Source organism: Diospyros lotus, chromosome 7, assembly GCF_014633365.1.
Source record: "Diospyros lotus cultivar Yz01 chromosome 7, ASM1463336v1, whole genome shotgun sequence".
Lineage (NCBI taxonomy): Eukaryota > Viridiplantae > Streptophyta > Magnoliopsida > Ericales > Ebenaceae > Diospyros > Diospyros lotus.
In genome coordinates this window covers 9,724,670-9,736,238 of record NC_068344.1, presented here as the reverse complement: position 1 = coordinate 9,736,238, position 11,569 = coordinate 9,724,670, and the positions used below count along the sequence as shown (strand labels likewise).

At 35.1% G+C, this 11,569-nt stretch overlaps 1 long non-coding RNA gene across 3 annotated transcripts; it reads left to right on the top strand.

The window, feature by feature from the left end:
• Positions 1-2,158: 2,158 nt before the first annotated feature.
• Positions 2,159-11,349, top strand: LOC127806157 (uncharacterized). Of its 3 annotated transcripts, XR_008024357.1 has the most exons (3): positions 2,159-4,012; positions 6,571-6,739; positions 7,294-11,349. It is a non-coding gene; the product is annotated as an uncharacterized LOC127806157 (long non-coding RNA). The 3 variants fall into 3 exon arrangements; XR_008024359.1 differs by lacking the exon at positions 6,571-6,739; XR_008024358.1 differs by lacking the exons at positions 6,571-6,739; positions 7,294-11,349 and adding an exon at positions 6,125-6,512.
• Positions 11,350-11,569: the final 220 nt, after the last annotated feature.

Below are 11,569 nucleotides of genomic sequence, written 5' to 3'. Positions count from 1 at the left end.
CTGGGTTCAGAGGAGGTGGCGGCCTTCGAACACTGGAGTTCGGATCGGCTACCACCACCCTTAGCACCTCCGATTGGGTTTGGAGGAGGTGGCAGCCTCTGAACACTGGATTTGGATCAAGCACTGCCACCCTTAGCGCCTCTAAATCGTGGAGTTCGAAGGCATTGGCAACCTCTGAACCGTGGAGTTCGGAAGTGGTCTGCACTTCCAAACTCCAAGGTTCGAAACCACTGGTTGCCTCCGAACCCTGAAGTTTGGAGGCACTGAGAGCCTCCGAACTGTGGAGTTTGGAGGCAGCCTACGCTTCCGAACTCTAGTGTTCGGAGGCATTGGCTACCTCCGAACTCTAGAGTTCGGAGATGCTGGGAGCCTCTGAAGTTTGGAGTTCGAAGGCTCTCAATTTATATTTTATATATTATATAATATAATATATTACACATTTCAATTTGCAAGGACCCTCCACTATTTTAATTTGTAGTTAAGTTAATATAATGCTACAATATGTATATAATATATATATTATGATAATAATAATAATTATTATTATTATTAAGATTGCTACCTCCGAACTCTGAACTCTGAACTCTGGAGTTCGGAGGCTCTTAATTTTCGTTTTATATATTATATAATATAATATATTTTATATTTTTATTTTTATTTTATATATTATATAATATAATATATTACAAGCACGAACCCTCCACTATTTTAATTTGCAGTTAAGTTAATGTAATGCTACAATATGTATATAATATATATATTATGATAATAATATTATTATTATTATTAAGATTAAAAGTAATTGAGAGTCTAATATTTATTTAATAAGTTATTCTCAAACTTTTAATTAGATATGTTGGTGAGATCTTATTGAGTTAAGATGCAAGTGCATATAATTTATAAGTAATTGATAATTTTATAGTTAATATTTATATTTATTGATAAAAATTTATTAAATCTATATTGCATGTCATGCTTATAATTGTTAGATGGACAAATTTATCACTTTGTAGTGGAAGTAATTCAAATGGATAATGACATTTTTTTGAATCAGTGTATTTGCATTTTATTTTTCTTATTTGTTTTTTCTTTTTTTGATGGTTTATACTTCCCATTGCGTTCACAAGTAAGACAAATTATAGGTTTTTTTCTAATACTCGTAGATTCTAAACTCTTTATTACAATAACAATTCCATTTTCTTTTTTAACTTTCTTAGTCCATCCAATCAGTGTTTCTCGAGTATCAAAAAGCTAATAGAAGAAAACATTTAGATATATTTTTTCTCTAACTATAATAATAATTTAAAAAAACTTTATTAAAAATCTATCATACCTCATTAGTAGTGAATTGTTAAATAATATCAAATGATTGGTGAATTACAAAATCAATTTTGCTGAGATATAAGAAAAAATGAATAAAATAAAATACCAATTAAAAATTCGAAAACCCAACTTCCCGAACCATGGGATTCGGAAATACAAGCGTTTCCCGAATTCTGGAATTCGAAAAATCCACTAATACATATAATATTTACTTACACACTAATTCTGAAAATCAAGAATTCTTTGGAGTTTCCAACTTCCCAAACCCTAGAAACACACACTAATACATACAAGATTTAGATTTACTTGTGTGTGATGTTATTTTTTTGAGTAGTTGTTATCTTCTTCGTCAAACTCTCCCCAATTCGTTGTAAACATTTGAGTGTAATAATCTATGTCTAACTTCGACTCGTTGATATTATGAGAGAAAATGGTTGAGCAATGATGGGTGTGAAACAAGAGAAATGAGTGACCTTGAGGAGAAAATAGATTTTCAATTTTCGATTGTGGGTATGAAATAATAAGTTATTACGACGGACGACGGGTGAGAGGAAATTACAGAGTTTGTCGGTGGAAGAAAGTACAATATCAAGTGGTTGTTTAATGTAGGTGGTTGACCATTGAAGATGAAAGGTAAAATTGAATTTTTTTCTTGAGACTATTTTAGGTGTATTAAAAAGTGGTTGCAGAGAGTAAAATCGTGGTTACGAATAGAATTTTGCTTACTGGAATACCCTTTCAGTACAATGACTGGAATACCCTTTCTCCCCGCGAATATCCCAACCCTACCTCCAGGGATAAAACAGGCAACTAGACCACTATAAAATCCAAAATATCCAAAGCGGGCTAGGGTTCCAAAATGGCGATCAGATTCAGGATGAGGCTCGATCGGAGAGCTGGGGATTTGCGGAGGCTGTTTCCCCTCTTCGTAGATGCCGATCTCTGTCTTCTCAGATCGATCGGCTTCATCTGAGAGTCGATGATTCAGTTCTCAAACTCAACAGCCCCTTTCGGTAAGATATCTTATAAGCGGTCAAACCGCTAAGCCAAACACAATAATAATAATAATAATAATAATAATAATAATAATAAAGAACATCACGATCTGTTTTGTTTGATTGCGGTTTCTGTTCGTAAGAACTGGTTTCCGAATCAGAAAATAGATCGGCCGTTGCTTTCCGTTCTTTTTCTTTTCTTTCCATGAATCCATTCTATTTCTTAGTAATGGAAAAGGACGGAAAAGGGTAGAATGGAAGTATTGCCATTCCATGCTTTCTTCCAAACGTACTGTAAATACGGTGGCCCGGAAAATGAACCCGATTGAGGCTTCGCTGTTTCACAGAGAGATGGGATGTTTCTTGGGGGTGGTTGCCCCTCTCTGTGCTGGTATTCGAAGCCGATGATTTCAGATCCATCTCCAAAATCAACAGCCCTTTGGGTGTGTGTGTTGGCGCACGTTACTCTGTGTTCGTGCATGTACATATACATACATACATTCATAAATATATCAGCATCTGCTTTTTCTTCTTGTTCTGTCCTTCAATTCCAAGTTCTTAAAGGGGCTATGATGATGAGCTTCCTGGGTCCAGATCAGTGTTGGCTTGGTGGGATCCGACCCTTTTCTTGGCGGGGCAACCCGGATGGCCAGTGTTCCAAGAAATTACTCGGGTAATATGGATGGAGATGAATAGCATGTTTTGCTTACCCTTGTGCGGACTCGCTGTATTGTGGAGGATAAAAATCGAACTTACAACCATCGGTGTGAATCTGACATATCGTTTATCTTACCGTTGGACTATATGCTTTGGGGCTGTTTACTGTTTTTTAAAATGGCTTTCAGGGGGTGTTTGGCTTAGTGTTTTGAATACTTATAAGGTATTGGTAAAATTTAAATATTGAATAATTTTTTAAGTTATATATTTTTAAAAATTAAATAATTTAAATACTATCGAGTTTAAATATTATTTTTGATAATTATAACACTACAAGAAAAAGGGGTATTGGCGGCGAAGTTTTCCCGACGATTTTAATAATCGTCGGAAAAACACCACAATTATCGGTGATTTGTAGAACCGCCGGTGATGAGTCAAAAGACCGACGATTTTAAAATCGCCAGTAATGGGATACACATCTCCGGCGGTTTTAAAAAATCGTCGGTGATTTTTGAAGCATAACCAGCGGTTTAATAAAATCGCCGGTTGTGTTTACCCATCCTCGGCGGTTTTAAAACCGCCGGGGATAGGATTATATAAGGCCCTGCGCGCACCCAGCCCAATTCTCTCCTGCGTGCACCCGGCCCAATTCTTCCCTTCACCCCATTCGATCTCTTCCAAAATCCCCCCTGCAAACCCTAACATTATCTAGCTCGCGCCTCGCTGCCTCCCTCGATCGCCTTCGCTGCCTCCCTCGATCACCCTCGCTCGCCTCGCCTCGCCCTCCCTTGCTCACTCTCAGTCGCTCTCGCCCTCCCTCGCTCACTCTCAGTCGCCCTCGCCCTCCCTCCCTCGCTCTCTCTCAGTCGCTGTCGCTCTCGCCCTCCCTCGCTCACTCTCAGTCGCTCTCGCCATCGGCCTCGCCCTCGCCCTCCTTCGCTCACTGATCAGTCGCACATGCAACCAGAGAAGTGTTGATTGGAATTGGGGTAAATTACAGTTTGATTGCTCTGCGGTAGTTGTTCTTCCTTGATCAGGTTTGTCTCCAGCTTGTGTATAATGTATCTCTATCGTTTATTTATCTGTCTATACGTATGAATCTTGCGTGTTATCCCAGATCCTCTGTTTATCGGTTGAGATTTAGATGATAATTCATTCTATTAGATCATAATTATTGATCAACATTGTTGTTTTTAGAGTTAGTATTGATTGGAGTAAAATTGATTTAATCATTTCAATGATTTTTAATTTTTGTTCTTATGTTCTAACGTTGAGTTTCTTATAAAATTTCCTCCACTGATTCTTCAGCATTACATATAGTTCAAAATATTGGAAAAAAAAAATCATGGATATTGATTATTGAGAAACTAGAACTGTGATGCTTAGAATCACTTCCACCAGAAAACTTATGAAAAATGTTACACAGTATTGACTGGAAATTCTTCTTACCAATGGGTAGACCAAATTAAAAGGATTGTATAAGGATATGGTGTGAGAGTGAATCTTTAGAGTTTGTTTGGTGAAAACTTGAGAGCACGAGATGACGTGTTTGATTAACTAATTATAGTAGATGTTTCTAGGGAGTGTCTCAGAACTCACCAGAAAGTTGTTTTTGTTAGATTCAAAGTTGTAGTTGTATGAAGTGAAAATTATATGAAAAAATCAGAACCTAGCTTACTTCTTTGATTCCAAAAATAACCAAAACCAGAACAACAAAATCCGTGCACAGAAAAGTCCCAGGTTTCAGGAGGTGGCATAAGGGTTCCTAATCATTGTTATTGGATTACTTAACATGGTAAAAAATAGTTTATAGATACAGGTAAATGATATATTGATTTTCATGCTGTACTGCAGGTTGGGAGTGGTGGGATTATTGGTGTATGAGAAAATTTGGGCTTTAGTATGCCTCTTGGCACTCTGATCTATTATGTTTTTGACTTTCTTCTTCGCCATAGGGGCCTTCTTAATCGGGTCCTGAAAAATCGAAATGTCTGTTGCAGATTTGCAAGGATAGTTAAAAAACATGACAACTGCATGAAAAACTATGTTGTAATAGAATTACATAATATGTTGTGATAGAATTAAGTTAAGGATGAAATAAGATTAGTAACTTAATTAAATTAATAATATTATATGATATTTGATTTACCCGAGGTCATACTTTGTCTTGTTTAATTTAAAAAATATATATAAATGTGATATTAATTTGTATTGATTAATTAAAAGAAAACCCAAAATAGCACTCAATAAAAGTGATTAATTTGTGGACCTGCCAATGCGTGGGAAGAACTTTCATGATTGCATACTTTGTTTGATTGGCGAGACGACGCTAGAGGGAGTATATGGGTGGGTTTTGGGGGCATTTTCCGGGGGAAATTGTTTTGAACAAATTTCTAGCCATTTTTCCTCAAATTCTTTGAAATGCTCTTTTGGAGTCCCACCTTTTGATGTCTCTTTCTTTTGCAGCTTCTCCCTCAAAAAACATGCTCTTTATTATTGGACCAGGCATGAGCCTCTCCCTCCCTCCCTTCAGTCAATCCCTTTGAATTATGCCGCTTCATTATGTTTGAACACTCTTTTAGTTTTCTGCATTTTATCTCAAAACACTTATTAGTTTTAGACTTATTTTAGAGAAGCAAAATTAATTGTTTTTACTGGTTGGTTTTAAGAATAACTAATAGCTGTTATCTGGCAATAAAAATTATTCTGTAGGATCAACAGTGATCTCCAACTGTTCATTCTTTGATGTTTGTGGTTCTAAAAACAAACAAACAAACAAACGTAACAAAACAAAACAAAAACGAAAAGGGAAAGCACCGCAACAAACCAAGTTCAAAATATTCATTTATTTTGATGTTTATAAACAAGAAAGAAAAAACAGGTAGAAAATATAATCAAATGGGTCAAAGAATCCGCAGAAGAATAACCATCTCCTACTTTATTGAAGTCCAGTCTAAACTCTGGGGGGGACAAAAAAAAAGTCTTATTTCTACTGTTTCATAGAGAGAGAGTGAGATGCAATCTAGCTACTTTTTCTCGATATGGGTAATTGGGTCTTCGACCAAGTTGCTTTGACATTGCTCCTTCACTATGCGAATCAATTTGTGTTATTTCTTTCTTTATTCTGAAGAATTGTTCATTTTGAATAGGGGAGCCTTAATTCACATCAGATGGCTTTGCTATGTTATCTTGAGAGCCTTAATATTTATCAAATTACCATTGCTGAACAAGCAAAATTATACGACAGGAGTTGCCCTAAACATTTTCTTTGTTTTGAAGATGTGGTGTTGCATTTCTTAGTGTTTATGTTTATAACCAACATTTGAGTGTAGGTTGTAGGGAATGCGTGTGCTGAAGGAGCTTGTTTTAATGCATTCCCAAGACATGAGTTCTGTAGCTTCACAAACACGGTTGAGTTTTTTGTTTTTTGGGTTTTCCAGTTTGGTCAATGATTTTGTTTGATTAGCAAATCCATGTTGCATACATCCAAATACTCTCTTTGGTAGCACAATTAATGATTAATGGTTTAATTAACCATTCTGTTTAGTGCCTCATCGTGTTACTAATTATGGATTATGTTCAAAATATTATGAAGGTCCTCGCTGGTTTTGAATCAGTCTCAAAAGTTTTTCGCTCTTGGCTTGCTTACAGTTACGGCTTACTTGGCCTTTTGGCTCTCCTTCCCTGATCTCCTATTTGATGGCTGGTTCGTGTTATGGTATTTAGGTTGGCTTTTCTTGTTTCCTTGACTGCGGCCCATCCAGGTCATTTTTCTACCATCCATTTGTAGCTTAAAAGCTAATTTCATTTACCTAATTAGCTTCTTTGCTATGAGCATGGATCTTGCTTCTTTTTGCCTGCCTAGATCCATCTAATTCTTGGAGATTGGCATTTGGTCTTTTGATTGGCTGGAAGCTTGGCAATGTCGCTTTAATTCTGTTTTGGGACATTTGCCCCATGTTTGTGTTCTGTTTTGGGGCTGGTCTTTTCTTGTTGGCTCCAAAATTGCTCCATCTCTCTCGGAACTGGTGTCTCTCATGCTAATATTGTAATTGTTTGAATATTATTAAAGCCATTACTGGTTGTTTTAAACTGCCGGTAATAATATCATTACTGGCGGTTTTTAACCGCCGGTAATATTTTCTGACGGAGGTATTTCCGACAAATAAAATTACCGTTGGTAAAAATTTTATTAGCAGTTTTTTTACTTTTTTTCCAATTAACGTTTAATCATGATAATGTTTAATTTTTAATAAATATATAAGTAAATAAATTATACAAAATTTAAATTTTAGTAATGTTGTAAGTGATCAAACAGGTAAGCAAACAGCCCCTAGGAAGGTAACCCCCTTAGTTTTCTTTGTCACTCGGCAACCGATGGCTGCAGCCATGGCGGGTCAACTCCCCCCTCAGCCCACTGATCAGTTCGTATCTGAGCCTCAAATGAGTCCTTCATAACAGCATCTGTTTATAAGTTATGGATGGTTTTTGCAAAGATGCGCGAGCTGGACTAAGTTTTTGTATATGGACAAAAGCCGAAAGCAAATCTGGAAATTTTCTATGCTTGTAGTCAGCATTTAACTATCAAAATCAGCCTCATATTGGACCAAACTATCATGAGCCAAAAAGCATTTGGGCCCTCTGTTTCTAATTGTTTCTGAATTTTTGTATTCGTTGTTTAGAATTTGTTTGATTTAATTGTTCTTCTAATTGTTTAAAATTGATTTCTATAAGGAAAAAAAAAATCTGAATTTGCTTTTTTCTTTTTTTTCAAGAAGTTGGAGTTTCTTTTAGCTGATAGAGACGGCTTTCAATAAATTAAATCTTTAGACTTAATTGGATGGTCAAACTTAAATATGATGGATTTTCGTGAGTATGTTGTTTTGATACATTCTTTGCAACTTTCACAGGATATAGTAGTTGAAAAAAAAGGAATTTATGATTGATGTCATAAGCAAAAATTTAAAGAAGCACACAAACAACACCAACAAATGGGTTGTATTGGACGAGATATTAGGAACACTAATTGAGCATTTTATATTTGGGAGGGATAAAAGTTTGAACTTTCATAGGTCATGTCGAAACACTATTGAGCATTTTACCTTTGAGAAAGAGAAAAGTTTAAACTTTTTTTTTTTTTTATGATAAGGATTTAGACAATAAGATGTTTTGTTTTTGGCAATGTCGTAGTGTTCGATACAACTTATAATACCAAGTCCTTTATGATTTTTGTTCCATTTATTAGTGTAAACCATCATGGTCAGACCATTATATTTGAGTGTAGAATGTTAGTGATGAGATGATCGAATCATTTGTTTGGTTGTTCTTGAAGTTTTTAGAAATCATGCCAAACCAAGTGGCCCCAGTTGTTATAATTACTGATCAAAATGTTGCAATTTTGTACCGAAGTTTCGATGGTGGTGTTGTTTATTCTGTACCGATTTTGCCTGACATATTTTGAATAAGTTTTTTAAAAAATCAACGCAATGATGTATAAAGAGTAGTATCACATGTTAGTGAATATCATTAAATAGTTTAAATCGTTCGAGGATTTTGAACAGTGATGGATTGAGATAATGCAGATCAATAACTTGGGTTGCAATGAATGATTGATCAAAATGTATGAAATACACAGTTAATAGGTACCAGCGTATGCCAAACATGTATTTTGTGTAGGAATATCTAGCAACTAAAGGATTGAGAGTATTCATTCATTTTTGAAGAAATATGTTACCAGAAATAACTCGTTCATGGATTCCATCACACATTTCAATAGGGCGTTAGCTCATCAACGCCATGAAGAATTAGTTGCCAATTATATTGATCTTAGTGAACAACTAAGGTTGAGTTCAGTTGTTATGTTGGAGTAACAAATGATACAGATATATATAAAGTATATATTTGTGTTGTTTCGAAATGAAGTTGAGCAAAACAACTTCTACATATGTTTAAAGAGATCAAGCTACGTAGATGTTAAGGTGTACATCGTGGAGTGTTTCTAGCAAGGGAAAAATTTTGATAGGCATCGAGAGTTGACTTATTACCAAGAGTATGATTTCATATCGTGCAGTTATCGAATGTTCGGGTTTGACGGTCATCCATGCTGACACATGTTATTTGCAGAAAAAACAAGTGTTGTTATTGGAGAAATATATTTTAAGATGGTGGACAAATAATGCAAATGTTGAATTCATACACGAACTTTTGGCTGGTTTATCAGTCGAAGATGGTTCTAGTCAGTCATTAATGACAAGGCATTTGTTACTATTACACAAGATTTCGTTGTTAGTCGATCACGCATCTTTAATAGATGCTTACAACACTTTTCTATTAGATGAATTCGAAAGTTTGCATATTAGGCTTAAAGATATTGACAACAACAAAAATATTGGGATGAGCAAGAATATGAGCAAAATCCACAAGGAGATCTAAGTGGTATGTGATCCAAATGTTGTTAGAGCGAAAGGGTGCAGGAAGCGATTAAAGTCATTGAAAGAGAAGGCAATGTCCCAATCTAACATCAGGCAAGTCTTCTTGTGCATGTTCTGCTAGATTTGGACATTGCCTTCTTTTTTGATGACTTTAATCGCTTTCCACGCTCTAACAGAATTCGGATCACATACCACTTGGGTCTCATCGCGACTTTTGCTCCTATTCCTATTCATTTTGATATTTTCGTAGTTGTCAATATCTTTAAGCCTAATGTGCAAACTTTATAAGTCATCCAATAGAAAAGTGATGCGAGCATATGTTAAAAACACATCATCGACCAACAACAAAGCTTTGTGTGATAGTAACACATGCCTTGCCATTAATGACCGACTAGAATCATCATCAATTGATAAACTAGCCAAAGGTTCATGTACAAATCCAACCTTTGCATTCTTTGTCCACATTTTTAAAATATATTTTTTCGATAACGACACTTATTTTTTCTTCAAATGGAACAACATGTGTCACCATGGATAGTTGTCAAATTAAAAACATTTGACAACTACATAATATGAAATCATACTCTGGGTAATAAGTTAGGTCTTAGTGCCTATCAATTTTTTTCCTTTGCTCAAAACGTTCCACATTGTACACATTAACATTTACGGAGCTAGATCTCTTTGAACAAATATAGAAATTGATTTGCTCAACTTCTTTATGGAACAATACAAATATATGTTTCGTGTATATATGTACTATCTATTGCTCCATTATAACAATTGAGGTTAGCATTGGTTGTTTATTGAAATCAATATGGTTGATAACTAGTTTCTCATGGCATTGATGAGCTAATGTCTTATTGAAACGTGTGATGAAGTCCATCAATGAACTATTTCTGTTGATATATTTATTTAAAAATGAGTGATTGCTCTCAACCCTTTGAGTGCTAGACATTCCTGCACTGAATACATGTTTGACATGAGCTAGTACCCATTGACCGTGTATTTTGTACATGTTGATCAACCATTCATTGCTGCCCAAATTAGTGGTCTCCATTATCTCAGTTCATCATTATTCGAACTCCTCGGGCGATTCAAACTGTTTAATGATATTCACTAGTCTATGATATTTTGTTTCTTATACAATATGTCATTGATTTTTTTAGAAAATTTGTTCAAAATATGTCACTGGCAAAATCAGTATCAGTGCAAACTGAATGGAAACACCATTGAGATAGCTTTTGAAATTACAGCGTCTTGATCAATGATTATAACAATAGGGGCTGTTTGGTTTGGCATGACTTCTAGGAACTTTGAGAATAGCTAAACATGATTTGATTGTCTCAATAATCTGCAACCAAGGATAATCATTTGGTCATGGTGGTTTACACTAATAAATGATGCAAAAATCATTGAGTACTTTTTGGTGTTGTATGAAACACTACGACATCCCTTAAGAAGACATGAGCCTTTTTACTCAGAATCAGTTCAAAAACAACGAAACATCTTATTTTTTGAGTTCGTATTGTAATTAAAGAAAAAGTTTAGACTTTTCTTTCTCTTAGATGTGAAATGCTCGATTAGTTCAGTGTCATGACCCATTTGTTCCTAATGTAAATCGTTTTCATGGTTCCTGATATTTATCTCAATATAATCTATTGATAATGGACTGCTCGACTCTATCTTCATGAGTCGCAATTGTTGACATGTTGATAGATTGGCTTTCAAAAATTATTGTGCAAGTGTTTTCTTTATGGTCGAGACATTTCAGTGTAATCTTAACAAATGTGTGAGTAGTCAAACCATGGTTATGTTTCTCCAAAAATTATCTAACCACTGAATTATTGCCAGCTTGTTATTTCACCATCGACAATCTAGCATTGTACCTAAACTCGTGTATGTCTATGGTTTCTTTTGCTAACTTGTGGCACATTTTTACGGCACATTTGATTGGTCTCGTTTGTTTTTCTTTCTTTAGAGCAAATAAATAACTTATATATGATATATGATTGTACTTGTTTTCTTATTCTTTTTGTTGTTCGTTATTCGAGCACTAAAACTCGGTTCTCGTGCATGCATTGTAAAAAGTGTACGCCATTTTGTGATTCAAATTCCTAACCAATATTCGAAATTCGACTAATGAAAACTTGAGTAAGATATACA